At 33.0% G+C, this 16,992-nt stretch overlaps 1 non-coding gene across 1 annotated transcript; it reads right to left on the bottom strand.

Moving 5' to 3' along the window:
• Window positions 1-13,865: 13,865 nt before the first annotated feature.
• Window positions 13,866-13,972, bottom strand: LOC126005522 (U6 spliceosomal RNA). Its single transcript, XR_007494573.1, has one exon. It is a non-coding gene; the product is annotated as a U6 spliceosomal RNA (small nuclear RNA).
• Between the last annotated feature and the right edge of the window lie 3,020 nt (window positions 13,973-16,992).

Below are 16,992 nucleotides of genomic sequence, written 5' to 3' on the forward strand. Positions count from 1 at the left end.
AAAATATCTTTGAGTTCTGGAGCTTCCAAGATAAACTGCATCTCTTTCAACACCTTGATTTCAGTTCCCCTGTGTGAGCTGATACATATTATCTTTGCCTTAACTTATGGACAAACAAAGGTGAGATGATAACTATGGCCTTAACAGAATTTAATAATTTGTGACACAAACAAAGCAAGTTTACTTTCTTTTATTTTGTCATCATAAAGAACCTATAAAAATTATTTATATGGTTGGGAACATGCTATGTAATTGTCTGCATTTTGGAAAAGCCTCCATGGATTTTTCCAATTTTCCTATTGAAAAGGTGCAGTCCCTATGTTTAGTCGAAGTTTTTAGTAAACCATATAAGATTGCTATTGGGAATATATAATAATAAAGTAAAAGAACAATAAAAATGAATAACAAGAATTTCTTATAGTTCGACAAATGTTATGTGTTTCAAAACTAGCAAAATTATATATAAAACTGACAGTAGAGTAACACCAATATCACAAATCATTGCTTTTATTTAAAATAGTTTTTATGTACCAACAATTCAGTGACAAAGAAAAACATAAAGCTATCTAAATATTGAAAGTGAAAACAATGACAGCTTAGTGTTGCTTCTTCAAAATTGCTCTATCTCAAAATATTATGAAACAAGAGAAAAATCATATAAATGATGAAATATAAACCTAAATTATCATTATTTTAACCAAATATGATGTTTACATTTACAATCTGAGAAAATTATATGAAAACTTTTGATTATAAAATAATTCAGTACTGCCAGAGAGATAGCATGTAGGTAAGGTGTTTGCCTTTCATGCAGAAGGACGGTGGACAGCATTCCATATGGTCTCCTGTGCCTGCCAGGGGCTATTTCTGAGCATAGAACCAGGAGTAACCCCTGAGCATCACCTGGTGTGATCCCAAAACCAACCAACCAAACAAACAAACAAAAAACCCTCAGTATTATTTAATCAAAATATTCTTAAACTGGGGCTGGAGTGATAGTATAGCAGGAAGGGTGCTTGATTTGTAAACAACCAACCCAAATTCAATGCTTGAAACTTCATGTTTTCTCAAGCCCCATCAGGAATGTACCTTGAATGCAACTGGGAGTAAACCTTGTGCACATCTAGGTGTGGCCAAATAGTTAAAAACAAAAATAGCAATATAATAGTCTTAAACATAATAAATTACTCTTAACATGTAACATACTTGACAAGATAGAAAACATACTAGATAAAAATCCATTCAACTTGATCATAAAAATTAAATTGTAGAATTATTTAAGTAAAGTTATATTGTTATACAGTTCAAATAAGACAGTCATAAAAATATGTTGGGAGTCAGTGCTTCCTTGCAGAAGCTTGACATGAGCACAGCTATTTTAGACTCCAGCAGCCATTATGCTGCAAGCCTGTCCTCTAGTTGAACTGTAACTTGAATACATGTCAGATGGCCATGAAACAATGCAGACCACTAATTGCAAGCCTGAGAAATTTGCTGATGTCATCTAGGCACTCCCTAATGGGATGTTCTAAACAACTTCAACAGAGGAGCTGTTAAGGTTGTACTAGGTACGGGCTAACGTGGAATATTTGGAAAAAATGTAAAGTGTTGCACACGTGACCCTCCCTTTGTGATTTCTTACTATATAAGCTTGATAGTTCTGAAAATAAATGCCACCTTGATCAGAATATTTTGCCTTGGTGGTCCTCCCCCTTTCTCTCCCATTCTCTTCACAGGTGAAGGCCCTTTCCACGACCACGAATAAACCGAGGCCGCAGATTGGCTCAAAAATATATAGAGATCTATCCCTAGATATCTTTTAATTATTATCTCTTTTTACTTCAATTGTGTCTTTTTGTCATTTGGAATTTGAAAGATTCTTCCAGTAGTCAAACATACTTCCTTTTCTTCTCATATGGCACACATACTTCTCTAATTATAATAGAACACTATTGTTTTACTTTTATTTATGTTGTATACTCTAATTAAATGTGCATGTCTGTTTTATGTATTTGGATGTTTGTCCATATATGCTTTAATATACTACTATCTTTTTCATAGTGCAATCTGGTTTTATAGAATGTTCTAATGCTCTATGAACTTTAATGTCCTGTTTGATTGCTAAATATTAACTCAGGGTATGCACACATCAAATTAATTGATCCATTCTCTATTGATAGAAAAAAAAAATACCCTCCAAATAAAACTTCAATAATATTGTTCAATGAGCTCTATTATTGAAATAGTTGATTTGAAAAAATATGTTTAACACATTTTTAAAACCTAAAACCTGGAGTTTTTATTAGTAGTATGTACCAAGTAGAATTATGATATATTGCAGATATCTATATCTTTTTTCCCCTAAGTATTATTAGGCTGATCTAGGATTACTCTTCTACAATCACATTTTCTACACATTAAAATAATGTGTAGAATATTTTCTACACATTAGAATCATATCCACTAACAATTCAATTATTTATTTTCTAATTTGCATATATTAGTATATATTAAAATTCATATTTTAGTTTAGTTTAAATTGATGAACTATAATGCTTTGAAAAAGTGCTATTTAAGATACCCTTATATGGGGCTGGAACGATACACAGCGGTATGGCATTTGCTTTGCAGGCAGACAATCCAGGATGAACAGTGGTTTGAATCTCGGCATCCCATATGGTCCCCTGTGCCTGCCAGGAGCAGAGTGATTTTTGAGTGCAGAGCCAGGACTAAACCTGAGTGCCTCTAGGTGCCACCAGGTGTGACTCACCCCCCCCAAAAAAAAAAAGATACCTTTATTTTACCTGTCAATATCATTTATCTTTGTTTCTATTCTTTTTTTGATGATTTTGTCTTATTTATTTTATATATTAATAATACTAATTTTATTTATTATGCTTTTTCCTCTTTTTGCCATTTCCTCTTATGTTTATTTAATATGCTTAATAATACATAATTTAAATATATTACAATGTGTTTGTCTTTTCTATATATTGCTTTATAAATTTGTTTTTTTTTAAACTTTAATTTCATTGTATTAGAAATACTTAACAGAACACTTATTCTTTTAAAACATTATGTCAAAAAATATTATTGATTATAGGTCAACGTTGTACAGAAAAATCTATAATGCATTAGTCATCTTTCATATCTAAACCTTTGTGTCTTTCTTCCTCACTCTACTCCAGTCACTGTCAAATTTCTACTGTGATTCTATCAGTTTGACTTTTTAAATACCTTAACTGTGGAATTATAAAATATTTATTTTTCTGTAACCAGATTATTGCATTATATTTTTAAATAATTCTTCTTTATTCTGAGTCACTGTTTCCTATTTGGATAAAGGCAGTCTGTCCTAGGTCAGCCTGAGGAGTGGTTTAATAAATAACAGCTATTCAAATCACTGTTTACCTGGTTAATGCTTGAATGAATAGCATGTTAGGAGTATTGACAAAATGAAATAAGGAAAAAAATAAATATTTTTAAAAGCCTGCTTTATTTTCTACTAAAAATATTAAAGTATATTTACATGAGTAGGCTTTTTCCTAAGGTACATTAAATTTTACTGAGAAAATAGAAATGTTTAGAACTTGAAATTGTATACAATCTTAGAGAACTTTAATCTTTTAAAAATTTTTATTGGCACCCAGCAGCTATGTGAGCTAATGTCTATTTCTGAACATGATTGAAATAGAAGCATCTATCCTCTCTCTATGCCTATTACAAGAGTACAGGGTATTAACTGCCTCTTACATTCTTCTGAGCAAGAAGGTTTGAGTCAGTTATTTGACTAGTGCTTGTGAATGAATTGGAGGAATGAGGTTATTACAGTAATGTCATGTCTTATGCATCTTTAGGAAATGTAAGTAAGTTAATATAAAAAGCTTAAAGTTACCAAAAATAAAACCAAAATTTTACTATATAAATGAAAACAAATTAACCCCCCCACACACACATACTTTTCGTTTGCTAGCAGGATTGACCAGAATAGGGGTAGTGAGGTAGAATGTATGGTGGCAGGTTGGGCCATACAAATTTGTGCTCAGAGCTTATTCCAGGCTCTGTAATCAAGATCCTTCTTAGCAATGATAAAAGGCACATATTCAGTGCCTGAAATCAAAAGAAGGCCAACCAAATAAAAGGTAAGCACCTCAAGCCCTGTACTATATTTTGGGCTGCAGGACAATATTCTATTTACATATTTATAGAAGTGTTTCTCAACTATAGACCATATAGTCTCGTTGTGGTCACCAGCATGTTCCAAGGGTGCCATAAGTAAAACTTTATAAAATTTGGGTGCACAAAGCATGATACAAAAGGGCAATTGACAAGACATAGGCCAACAGGTTGGGAATAAGCTTGGACAGAAACAGTATTCAGAAAGAGAAGGGAAACTCTGATTCTGAATACTTGATTCCCCTATAGCAAGAGAAATAGACTAATTTTAAGTGTGCCGGAACTCATGTTACAAATATATTCCTGAGCAATTTCTGGACAAAATAGACATTTTTCTGAATTGCATTTCTACAGTTTCAAACTTCTTAAACATTTTTTTCATTTTAGGAAAATGACCATCTAGTAGAACATTAATAACAAAGCATTTTACTTGTCACTCTTTTCATTGACTTGCAAATGCAATCATTCCAGTTCTCTTTGGAAGGTAGAGGATCTGGTGAATTGTGTAATGGGCTACAATTCTCATCAGGCAGTTCTGTGAGCTGGCTTTGTTTCACATTCAGATCTAGTGTCTACTATTGAGAGCTACATATCTTGTATGCTAAGTTAATTCTATCTATCCACTACAAAAGATTTGTCTCTTTCTGACTGAGGTATAAGTATTAGAGTTAAAGAGAATTGAGGTATTGAGATGAGAATAAAAAGAGATCTGAACTCTATTCAAAGTTTGGATAGACAAAAGTTTTAAAACAGAAATGCAAATTAAATTATACAGAAAGAAAATAGCTTTATTTTCACATTTTAAAAGAACATTAAATATATTTAATGATTACTTAATCTTTAAACAACTCCTCTTAGAAATATGTGAAAACTGTGAACGCATACTTGTGGAGGTAAATCATCATTTTGTAACATATATTTCAATTTTTTGACCTTGACAGTATTGTTCATGTCAAATACTTGACATTTATTTTATGTGTACGACATAAAAAATAATCATAAATGATTAAGTAAAAACTACAGACAACAACCAATATTTTTAAAAGAAAACTGAATTTTGAGGCCTGTGAGATAGTACAGGAAGTCAGGTATTTACCTTGAACCATACTGACTCACATTTGATCTTGAAACCCCGTATGATCTCCTGTACCCCTCCAGGTATGATCACTGACTTGTATAGAGCTAGGAGCCACTATGAACACCACTTGTTTGTGAACAAACAAGCAAAACAAAAAATTAAAAAAGTGAACTAAGAGAGTTTGGCCAGAACATTCTAATTGATTTACATGCAAATCTTTTTATTTTCATTATATAATAAAAATATAGATGTATAAATATGTTTCTCTATATATAGAGAGATAAATATATATTCAGGAAATTCTGTGGCAAATATATATATATATATGCTTGTTTGTTTGGGGAAATTTTAAGGGCTTACTCTTGGTTCTACACTCAGAGATTAATCCTGACAGGGCTCAGGGGTCCATATAGCTCTGGAGATTGAACCCTGGTAAGCCACATGAAGGTAAGCACATTATCTGCTCTACTCTCTCCCCAGTCCCGGGACAAATAATTTTATTGTTAATTGTCATTTATATGAAAGGAGGTGTTTCCAGTAGATGCTCAGGTGTCCTGGGTCACTTTCAGGATATTTCAGCTAATTAGGCCAGCAGTTCAGTGCTAGGGCTGGAGGAAGCAGTGCTTTTCAGGTCTGTTGTACTGAGTATCCAAGGAGATCCTAGGGGTCTTCAGCACCACTCCTCATGATACTGGGAGCAGAAGGGCATCAAGGCTGCAGATGGAGATGCTTGGAATTCTGATAGTGCTAAGTATATATATAAATCCTGGACTATATTTCCTGCCCCATTGTCTCTTCTATTTTAAAGTGGTTTTTTGGGGGGGCACACCTGGTGACCCTCAGGGGTTACTCCTGGCTATGAGCTCAGAAATTATTCCTGGCTTGGGGGCCCATATGGGCCACTGCAAGGCCCCTAAAGTTATTTTTAACTTAAAAAGTTTTACGTAAGCACCATCATTCACATGGATGTTAATAACAAGAAAGGCAAGGGTAATATCAAGAAATATTGCACTGAGTCTCAGAAACTGTAAACAGCTTTTGATTCTTGCTGATGAAGGTTTGTAGTCAAAGGCTGAAAATATGGAAAAGTCACATTCATATAGCACACATGATAGGGCACTAGTAGAATTTTCAATTATTTTCTGAGCTAAAAATAAAGAACATGGTAATAAAGAAAACAAGTTGCATTTTATGAGATGTAAGATCATGGGGGCTAAAGATTACACTTGTCATAATTACCTTAATAGCATTCTCATGTAGGTCCTCAGGGTAGCAAGCAGAGATTAAGGTTCTATAAAATATTTATAAATATATATTTTAAAGTCATATAGAAAATTATTATATGATCATATTTAAGTCTAAGATATATTTATAATACTAACATATGTTAGAGAGAACATATATTTAATGGTCCGGCTCACAGTACCCAAATTCAAAAGAGACAAACCGACTAATCAAATGTAAAGGAAATATAAATGACAAAATATTAGTGTTGTAGAAAAGAAAAAGTTATATTCTCTCTCTCTTTCGGAAACATTGTTGAAACACTGGTTGTAATAAATATTAATTAATTGTATAAAAAGATTATAGTCAATACTCTTCACACTACTATAAACACAAGTAAGACTTAGATATTAGAAATATGACAAACCTGAAGAGCAACTTTTTAGTTTAATGTCTCCTCCGCTGTAAGCAATACTTTCATCAAAACTCAAGGTACATTTCTTTTAAGTTCTGAATAAGGTAAGGTTTGCACCATCTCATTGCCTAAAAGCAAATGGAGGGGGCAGAGCAATAGCACAGTGGTAGGGCATTTGTCTTGCACACAGCTGACCCAGGACGAACCTGGGTTCGATCCCCAGCATCCCATATAATCCCCCAAGCCAGGAACAATTTCTGAGCTCATAGCCAGGAGTAACCGCATCACTGGTGTGGCTCAAAAACCAGAAAAAAAAAACAGATAAATAAAAAAGCATATAATCATTAATAAAATATAACTCTCAAGGTCCAGGACAATAATATACTGGTAGAAAAGTGTATCTTACCTCAAGATCCTCAGGAGTGATTTCTGAACTTAGGGCAAGGGTGAGCCCTGAGCACCACTGTGTCTGGCCCCAAAACCACAAATAGAAAAAGAAAAAGAAAACTCTCAAGAAGTGTGACATATAACCAGTAAGAAAAAAAAAAAAAACTCTTGAGACTGTTACAGCTCTTTTAGAATTTGTCTCCACCGGAAGACCCCCCCTCCCAAATAAAATAAAAAAAAAACTGAAAAAAGGCAAGGAGAAAGAGAAGGTAGAACTGTCAGAATTAATGCTCACTACAAGAGAGATCTGCATCTGCTGAGCACAATTGTCTTAATTGACATGGCTGCGCTTGTATAAAGCTTTCCTGATCCTTCCATTCTGCTTAACAAAACATGGTTCTCTCCCAGGCAGTTTTTTGAAACCTATCATAACGCATTGAGAAGAGACAAATGTTCATCAGAATCTTACATATATGAAATCCCCATGTATGATGGACAGTAGAGTTGTTAATCAAAGTAGCAAAAAAAATTTTTGTTTTTCATTTTGTTGTTTTTATTTCTCCACAGGTTCTCTCATCTTAGTTTTATACTATTTATTTGGTTTTCAAGAAATGGAAAATTTTGTCAATTAAGATTGAAAATTATAGGATGAGAAAGAAGGAGAATTTTCTAGTGATTAGTGACTGAATTACATTTGCCCTGAATTTGAAGCAACTTCGTTTTGTTGCTCATTAAGAAAACAAAAGTATTAAAGTTTATACTTATTTATATGATCTGTTTAGATTTTAAGAAAATTAAATTTAAAAATCTTGGTGACTTATTGAAAGAGAAACAGAGATGGAGAAACAGAGAAAGTAAGAGAAAGTGTGTGTGTGTGTGTGTGTGTGTGTGTGTGTGTGTGTGTGTGTGTTTGCTCATGTTCATGTTTTTTGTTTTTATTTTTGTTTTTTGTGTGTTTGGGGGGGTCACATGACAGCACTCAGGATTTACTCCTGGATCTATGCTCAGAAATCACTCCTGACAGGCTCAGGGGACAATATGGGATGCTGGGATTTGAACCACCGTCCTTCTGCATGCAAGGCAAACACCCTACCTCTATGCTATTGTTCTGGCCCCATGTTCATGTTTTATTTTTATTCAAGATTAAGTTTCTCTTACTACTGTTTGAAAATTTTGAAGGAGAAACTACAAAATTTAGTTGCATATAGAAATCTTCATGCAAAGTAGCACAACAAATTCTATTCATATAGGACAAGCTAGCAAGATTAATCAAAACATGTTCATTGAATATCATTGTGACATATCTGACATGTATCAATGAAAAGGCAGGTTTTACTCTACTCAGGTAAAGCTCACAGTCTCTATTCCCTATGCATAAATAAAAATATAATTCTTCCCTCTCTTGTCATGATAAAACAGGGTAGATTCTGCCTATTTGATAGATCTCTCTTGTTAATTTTGGAACTAACTTTTACATAAATATATGTTTAAAACAACTTTAGGGGCTAGTTAAATAATACAATAGGTAGGGAGAGTGCTTGTCTCGTGGCTAACAAAGGTTTGATTTCTGGCACTTGATATGTCTCCCAATCACCACCAATAGTGATCTCTAAGTATAGAGCCAAGGGTAAGCCCTGAGAACAGCCAAGAAAAACTATTATAATAAAAGGGAATATTAATTTAAACCATTTATAAAAATCAAAGAAGTGTATGCTTATGTTTTTTCTGTTTTTATTTTCTCAAAAATAAAACCATTTAAGTGGAAATGAGTAGTTGCATTGTCATAATAAATTAGTATTCCTTTGATAATGTGTATGAATGCAGTCAATTTTAAAATGTGTCATTTCCTGAAGTCCAAGATAGAAAGGATACATCCATTTTGATAAAAATTCTTAACAAAATAAGTTGAGAAAAATAAATTCATCCTCACAGAACTACTAATTAGCATAAAGTGCGTCTCTGAGACTGCTAGTGTTGTATGAAGTAAAGGAAGCTTAGAAGAACTAATTAGGATTTGTTCTTTAAACAGAACTGACTAAAATAACCTTTGCATAAATGAATTTTTAGAAATCTTTTTTATGTGAATAGCGTACAGATAAGCTCATTTGTACATGTCAGACCTTTCTATGTCTCTTAAATTTAAAAATCATGAGTTGGTTAACTTCTAAAATATTTGAGATTTAAAAAACTTTCCTTTATAAATGATGAGCTAACATATAATACTCAAATTTTATTTTTAACAAGAAATACACCAGATCAAAGGTAAGTAATGATTTGATTCAAGTTAAGAAAAAGTGTATTATAACTGATTATTTTTAGTTTTAAATTTTAATTTGTTAGACAACTATGTGACCAGAAAGTTTGGTGCTAATAAAAGTTTCAAAAGTGAACTTTTCTATAAAACATGAACAATAAATTTAGTAGTATCTTGTGGTCATATTAAATGATATACTTTTCAGAAAAATTAATTTTAATTTCACATCAGTTATTAGTGATGTGAACAAGTTACGATGCCTCAATTTGAATTTTAGCTATAAATAGCTTATTATATATCCATTGCTTTTTTAATGCAATTTCTTTTATTTATAATTTTTATTTCAATGAGCAGCAAGTGATTATTAATTTCTAACCAATGATTTAATTTTAATTCTAAATTTGTACAGAAGAAAAAATAGAGTCTAAATGATTCATCAGAAAAGGTAATCAAAGAAAACCAATTTTCCAAGATAAAAAAATTTAGGTATAATGTCCATATCACATAAGTACTTGAGAGTTTTCTTTTCTTTTTTTTTATTTATAATATCTTTATTTAAGCATCTTGATTACAAATATGATTGTGATTAGGTTTCAGTCATGTAAAGAACAGCCCCCTTCACCAGTGCAAAATTCCCACCACCAATGTCCCAAATCTCCCTCCATCCTACCCCATCCCCACCTGTACTCCAGACAGGCTTTCCAGTTCCCTCATTCATTCACATGCTTATGGTAGTTCTCAGTGTAGTTATTTCTATAACTGCACTCACCACTCTTTGTGGTGAGCTTCATGAAGTGAGCTGGAAGTTCCAGCCCTCCTCTCATTGTCTAAGGATTGTTACAAAAATGACTTTTATTTTTCTTAAAATCCATAGATGAGTGAGACTATTCTGCATCTCTCTCTCTCTCCTTCTGACTTATTTCACTCAGCATGATAGATTCCATGTACACCCATTGCTTTTTATATACTATTGGCATTAAAGTTGGCTTTAAGTGAAATACAACGTTTGATTAGGCGATTTGACAAGTTTTGACAAACATACATACCAGTTTATTTTTTCCATTATCTGTAATTTGAATACTTCCATCAGTCTAGTGCTCCTTTATGCTCCTTGCCTACTGGCTTTCTCACATGCTCATTGGATCTTATCATTAGAAGTGACTCTTTTAGGGGCCAGAGAGATAGCACAGCGGTGTTTGTCTTGCAAGCAGCCGATGCAGGACCTAAGGTGGTTGGTTCAAATTCCGGTGTCCCATATGGTCCCCTGTGCCTGCCAGGAGCTATTTCTGAGCAGATAGCCAGGAGCAACCCCTGAGCACAGCCGGGCGTGGCCCAAAAAACAAACAAACAAACAGAAGTGACTCTTAGAATTTCATAGAAGTGAATCTTACAGAAATTAGTCTAATATATTTGTCTTCTCAATTTTTGGCCTCCTAATCAACTCATGAAAACTGCTACAAGTTCTTGTCTCTGAAATTTGGCTAGTTCAGACACTTAATGTGTTTCAGTTTAGTATGAAAAAATTTATATATTTGCAGATTTTACTTTTCTATCATATATTTATGTTAAAGCAGAAGTCTATTTTAAGCATTTTTTTCTTTAACCAGATTCACATATCTTAATTACAATAATATTATTGTACATTTTCAAACTGGAAAAATGTGTTACTTGCTAATTTTATTTAATTTTCTCTTTTGAGTACATGACATAGTTCTTTCTTATAATTTATTCTTACCACCCTTATTATCTGCAAGTATTTTCATTTAAACAGCATATGAATTTTATTTTGAATTGTTCATTCTCAATATCTAGATACATGATTGTAGGTGGGTTTCAGTCCTAAAAACAATATCCCTCTTCATCAGTGCAACCTTCCCACCACCAATGCCCCCCATCTTCCTCTTTCCCCATCCCTTGCCTGTATTCAAGACAGACATTCTACTTCTCTCACTCATAACATTGTCATGATAGGTTAGTCATCTTTATAAATTCTTTCTTTATTCATTTTTATAAATTCTTTCAGCATAATGTTTTGCTCAGATTTGATTTTCTTGAAATATGAGTTCTATTTGTCATTGTTTCCCTTCTTAGCAATTTGCTATGGGATTTAATATTTTGTGTGTTCTTTTTTATCTTTCTTTTTCTAAGTTATTGAGATATACTCAGCAAATGTATGTGAGATTAACCCCTGGAAAGATGTGTAGGAAACTCTCCCTGCAGTGATCATGAGTCATGCAATGCCAATAATTGAACCCAGGACTCCAATATGAGAACAGAAGCCCCAGTTCTTCAAGTGATAATCCTGATACTAAGACTATTCTTTGGGTGGGTGGTGCCAAGTGATGATTAGGGAGTCTCCAGGCCAGAATCAGTATCTGTGGCCAATCATGAAGAACAGTTGAATTCTAGGGTCCAAGGGTTTAGTGTTGCTCAAGATATGCTTTGCCAGGGATCAATGTGGTCACGGTAAGGTGCTCCATCAAAATAATAAACCCAGTACTCAAGTGTCAAAGCTCTTGATATTCCAGGAAAAGTCATGATACTTACCTTAATTACATCTTCATAGAACCCCACAGACTTAGGACTTGAGTTTTATACAAAGGTAAGTTTTCTAAGTAAGTTGGCTTCAGACTTAATCTTCTAAGGATATAAAAACCCATCTTCTGCAGTTTTATTTTGTTAGTATTAATCAATAATGGTGACCCCTTTTCTGATATTTCAGTTTCTCTCGTGAACCTTTTATTTTTTTTATTTCTTTTTATTTTATTTTTATTTCTTTCTAAATCAATTATTTTGATTCAACATCAAGAAGTTTCTCTTCTGTGTGTTTGTCTTTTCTGGGAAATAAAATTAGAAAATAATTTTCAAGAGATCATTTTGAAAACAAAGGTTTCTACATACTGTATTGACTGCTATTTTCTGGAAGCAAAATATTAAACATTTTGGTTTATTTAAATGATTATTTGAGTTTTAGTTTGAACATATTATCTACAAACCTCAAAGTGTAATTAGTATTTATTTGAGTTTAAATAATATAAAATCCAATACATAGTATTTATTGGGTTTTATTTGTGTGTGTGTACATGAGTATTCATATACATCCTGATGCAAGTATTTATAAGAAACAAATATATAAACTCTATCTCTTTAGAGTTTTCTCAGATTTTAAATCCCTTCATATAATTGGCTCAGAATGAGCTTTAGTCACTAATTTTAGTTTCCAATGTCACTTCCTCATTAATTTTTAATGGGATGCCCAAGATGAATATCATTAGTTATGGTCACTCTACCAGTAAATTGCTAAAGTTGAAAGATAGTTTTCTTCTTTTTCTATGACTTACATCAATGTCATCTTTAAGAAGCAGAAAGAATAATTTGTTCTGCAATGAATTCGATGACCACACTTAAATTGAACTGCACATATATGGTACGGTGAAATTGAACTTTTATGGTTTATGTAAGTGTGTGAAAGTTAAGTTGGCTATGTAGGTTGTTTAAAATTCTTAAAGTCAGTTTTTAAAAATTTTAACTAATTTTTTATATTTGAGGAATATGTAAGTTCCAAATAAGTAGATACATATGCATATAGAAAGTCAGTATACAAATTGAAATATACTTAAAAAGTCAAAGTAAAAAAATTGGCAAATTCTATCATATTTCATTAAGAAAATACAAGGCCACCATATTTTAATCATACTGTACCTAATAAGTAATAAGTATTGACTGTAGGATTTAGTATAGCAAATTAAGTGAATATAAAATAGTACTTACTACTATGAAAAATAAATGTTACACTATCACTCAAACTACCCATGTAGCAAAAAAAAAAAAAAAAAAAAGAGCTCATGAGCTCATATTTGCTGATGGTAAGTACGTCACTTGGTACGAACTCTATGGAAAACATTATGGAGATATGGAGATTTCTCAAAAAAGTAAGAATCATGAAACAATGATGCACCTATTCCACATCCATGCATTTATCCCCCAAATATTAAAATATTAATTTGAAAGCTATATGTCTGGCTATTTTTATTGCAGCTTTTGAGTTTTTAAAGCATACCATATTACAATACCATTTATGGTAATGTTTATGCATAACACAACCCTCACAGTTCCTCAACATTGTCTTTGTGTTAACCCTTATCCTGTTCCACTCTCTCATACTCTCAACTCCTATGGTATGTTTCTTAATGAAGATCATTTTTCAACTTTTTTTGCCTTTGGGCATTTTATATCCCTCCACTATATTTCTTTATATCTCACACATAAGAGATCATTCTACATCTGTACTTCTCCTTCTAGTTATCTTTTTTTTTTGAGAGTTTTCACATAAAAATAGGGAACGCTTCACAAATTTGCGTGTCATCCTTGCGCAGGGGCCATGCTAATCTTCTCTGTATCGTTCCAATTTTAGTATATGTGCTGCCGAAGCGAGCACTCCTTCTAGTTATCTTAACTCAGCTTAATGCGATCTAGATCTATCACAAAGCCAAAAACTGATGCTGTAGCAAACTGTATCATAACTTAGAGCTGAGTAGTACTCCATTGTGTGTTTTTGTGTTATATATGTATATATTCATATGTGTGCACATATATGTATATATGTCTATTCTTGTACACTTGAAAAGTTTCCAGATATTAGCTGCTGTGAATAGTACTGCAAAGAAAATACAAGTGCCAATGTCTTTTCTGAATAAAGTGTTTGGGCCCTTGTGGTAGCTGCCAAGAAGTGAAGCTGTTGGTTCTTATGGAAGCTCAATTCCTAGTTTTTTGAGTTTTCATACTGTTTTCCAAAATGGTGGACCTGTCAACATCTCCACCAACAATAAATAAATAAACACTTGTTTGTTTATAAAGAAAAATAATACTACCCTTTCTTTCAAATGTATTAAATATTATTTAAACACCATACCTAGCTTGTATTCTTTTTTTTGTATTCTTGAATAAAAATTAGACAACACTTGAAAATTTAAAAAAGGAGGCAGAGTCTTATCATAGTGGCTAGGGATTATTGTCTTGAATGCTGCTGACATGAGTTCAATCCCCAGCATTTCTTATGGTCCCCTAAGCCTGCCAAGAGTGCAGAGCCAGGAATAATTCTGACCACTGCAGGGTGTGGCCAAAAAATAAAAAATAAAAAAAATTAAAAATATAGACAGTTTAGCATAAACAGTGAGCCTGAAACTCTGCAATATATTTATCTATGAACAAAATACATTTCAGCAATTATTTTAAGTTTTTAAAAATTTTATACCAATAAATCAATGTAATACCTGCATTAGCACTTAAGTCTAGCAATGTTGTATAACCTTTTATTCTACTGATTATTTATATTGTCATTTGCTTACAAACTAATTATTATCCTGAAAATTCTTGCATTTTTACTCTTAATTAATTTATGTAACTATAAAAATTTAAAGGACATAGGATAAAATAATTTTATAATAATCATAAATAAATACTGGCACCTAACAGATTCTTACATGTAAGAATTCTTACAGTAAGCATTAAAATATAGAGAAACACATAATTCTAAAGCACATAACTCAATCAAAAACTTCTAACTCAATACATTCTTGAATTTATCATTGAGTAAATTTTATTTCAAGAGAGAATATCTGATATATAGATATTCTCTCTTGAAATAAAATTTATATATATATTGTTATATTTATTATATATATATAGACATAAATATATGCAGCAAAACCTTCCTGTAACAGTTAGGCCTTTTCTACTCCTTTCAAAGTATATAAAGACTCCTGGCATTAAGAAAACAAAACAAATTGACTTGAAGTTTTGGTTGAGTTAGAACCAAGACAAAGTTTTACAAAATTTTCTTAAGATTATCTTTTTATTTTTGCATATTTTATTTTTTATTTATTTTTTATTTTTTGAACACCGTGATTACAAACATGATTATAGTTGTATGATTATAGTCATGTAAAGAACACCCCCGTCACCAGTGCAACATTCCCACCACCAATTTCCCAATCTCCCTCCTCCCCACCCCCCTACACCTGTACTCGAGACAGGCTTTCTACTTCCCTCATTCATTCACATTGTTATGATAGTTTTCAGTGTAGTCATCTCTCCAACTGCACTCATCACTCTATGTGATGAGCTTCATGTCATGAGCTGCACCTACCAGCCCTCATCTCTCTTGTCTCTGAAAAAATGTCTTTCATTTTTCTTAAAGCCAATAGATGAGTGAAACCATTCTGCGTCTTTCTCTCTCCCTCTAACTTACTTCACTCAGCATAATAGATTCCATGTACATCCATGTATAGGAAAATTTCATGACTTCATCTCTCCTGATGGCTGCATAGTATTCCATTGTGTATATGAACCACAGTTTCTTCAGCCACTCATCTATTGAAGGGCATCTTGCTTGTTTCCAGAGTCTGGCTATCTTAAATAGCGCTGCAATGAATATAGGAGTAAGGAAGGGATTTTTGTATTGTATTTTTGTGTTCCTTGGGTATATTCCTAGGAGTAGTATAGCTGGATCGTATGGAAGCTCAATTTCCAGTTTGTGAAGGAATCTCCATATCACTTTCCATAAAGGTTGTACTAGATGGCATTCCCACCAGCAGTGAAAAAGAGTTCCTTTCTCTCCACATCCCCGCCAGCACTGTTTGTTTTCCTTTTTTGTGATGTGTGCCAATCTCATTGGTGTGAGGTGGTACCTCATGGTAGTTTTGATTTGCATCTCCCTGACGATTAGTGATGTTGAGCATCTTTTCATGTGCCTTTTGGCCATTTGCCTTTCTTCTTTTTCAAAGTGTCTGTTCATTTCTTCTCCCCATTTTCTGATGGGGTTAGTTGTTTTTTTCTTGTTTAGTTCTGTCAGTACCTTGTAAATTTTGGATATTAGCCCTTTATCTGATGAGTATTGGGTGAATAATTTCTCCCACTCAGTGGGTGGCCTTTGTATTCTGGGCACTATTTTCTTTGAGATGCAGAAGCTTCTCAGCTTAATATAGTCCCATCTGTTTATCTCTGATTCCACTTGTTTGGAAAGTGCTGTCTCCTCCTTAAAGATGCCTTTAGTCTCAATGTCCTGGAGTTTTTCACCTACGTGTTGTTCTATATACCTTATAGTTTTAGTTCTGATATCAAGGTCTTTAATCCATTTGGATTTTACCTTTGTACATGGTATTAGCTGGGGGTCTGAGTTCGCTTTTTTGCAAGTGGCTAACCAGTTGTAGCAACACCACTTGTTGAATAGGCTTTCCTTGCTCAATTTAGGATTTCTTGCTCCTTTATCAAAAACTAGGTGTTTATATGTCTGAGGAACCTTCTCGGAGTACTCAACCCTATTCCACTGATCTGAGGGTCTGTCTTTATTCCAATATCATGCTGTTTTTATAACTATTGCTTTGTATTACAGCTTAAAATTGGGGAAAGTAATGCTTCCCATATTCCTTTTCCCAAGGAGTGCTTTAGCTATTCGAG

Source organism: Suncus etruscus, chromosome 3 (assembly GCF_024139225.1).
Source record: "Suncus etruscus isolate mSunEtr1 chromosome 3, mSunEtr1.pri.cur, whole genome shotgun sequence".
Taxonomy (NCBI): Eukaryota; Metazoa; Chordata; class Mammalia; order Eulipotyphla; family Soricidae; genus Suncus; species Suncus etruscus.